Source organism: Thalia democratica, unplaced genomic scaffold (genome assembly GCF_965202585.1).
Source record: "Thalia democratica unplaced genomic scaffold, ktThaDemo2.hap1.1 HAP1_SCAFFOLD_988, whole genome shotgun sequence".
Lineage (NCBI taxonomy): Eukaryota > Metazoa > Chordata > Thaliacea > Salpida > Salpidae > Thalia > Thalia democratica.
This window is the reverse complement of record NW_028139923.1, coordinates 2,201-2,964: the sequence shown is the minus strand read 5'-3', so window position 1 is coordinate 2,964 and position 764 is coordinate 2,201.

The window sequence follows — 764 nt, the reverse complement described above, 5'->3', positions numbered from 1 at the left end:
TTTCCCTGTAATAAATTAATTCAAGTCAATTCACATGTGTTTTTTCGTTTGAATAAAATTTGTTTTGAAAATTGTGTTCATTGTAAATAAAGTTAACAATTTTAAATTGTAAATTTATCAACAATTTCTAAATTTTTTTTGTTTATCTGATGTACAAAATAGTTCAGGTTTGCCAAAAAAACTGGAATTTGAGAAAAAACATTTTCGAATTTTAAACAAAAATCATTAAAAAACCTATAACTGTAACCATATTACATGTAAAATAATAAAGTTTTGATTTGGTACGAAATTTTTTATATACATTGATGTTGTTGTATCATTTAAATTTTATTCATAACTATAATTTTCAAGACTATTATTTAGGTTTTTTACATTTAGCTTAATTTTAACTATCAATATCAATAGACAAAAAAACTTGTGATTGAAAAAAAACTTTGAAAAAGCCTTTGGCAACCCTAGTTAGTATACTAATTTAAAATATTTTAATAATACGAAATAAAGTTATATAAAAAGCAAAATTCAAACTGGCCATTTTATCTGCAACTTGATACCTAAAAAAAGCCTGGAATTTTGTAAAAAAATTGAATTAATCTTTATATTGAGAAAAGAAATTTAAAAGAAGTTTTTTATTTTGTTTAGTTTATAAATTCATATTTAAAGTATCTTTTTGTACTATTGGAGATTTTTCTACTTAAAATTTAATTTTCTTCTTTAAAGTACTAACTAAATTAACTTTTACTTCAAGAAATTTCTAAAAAACATGT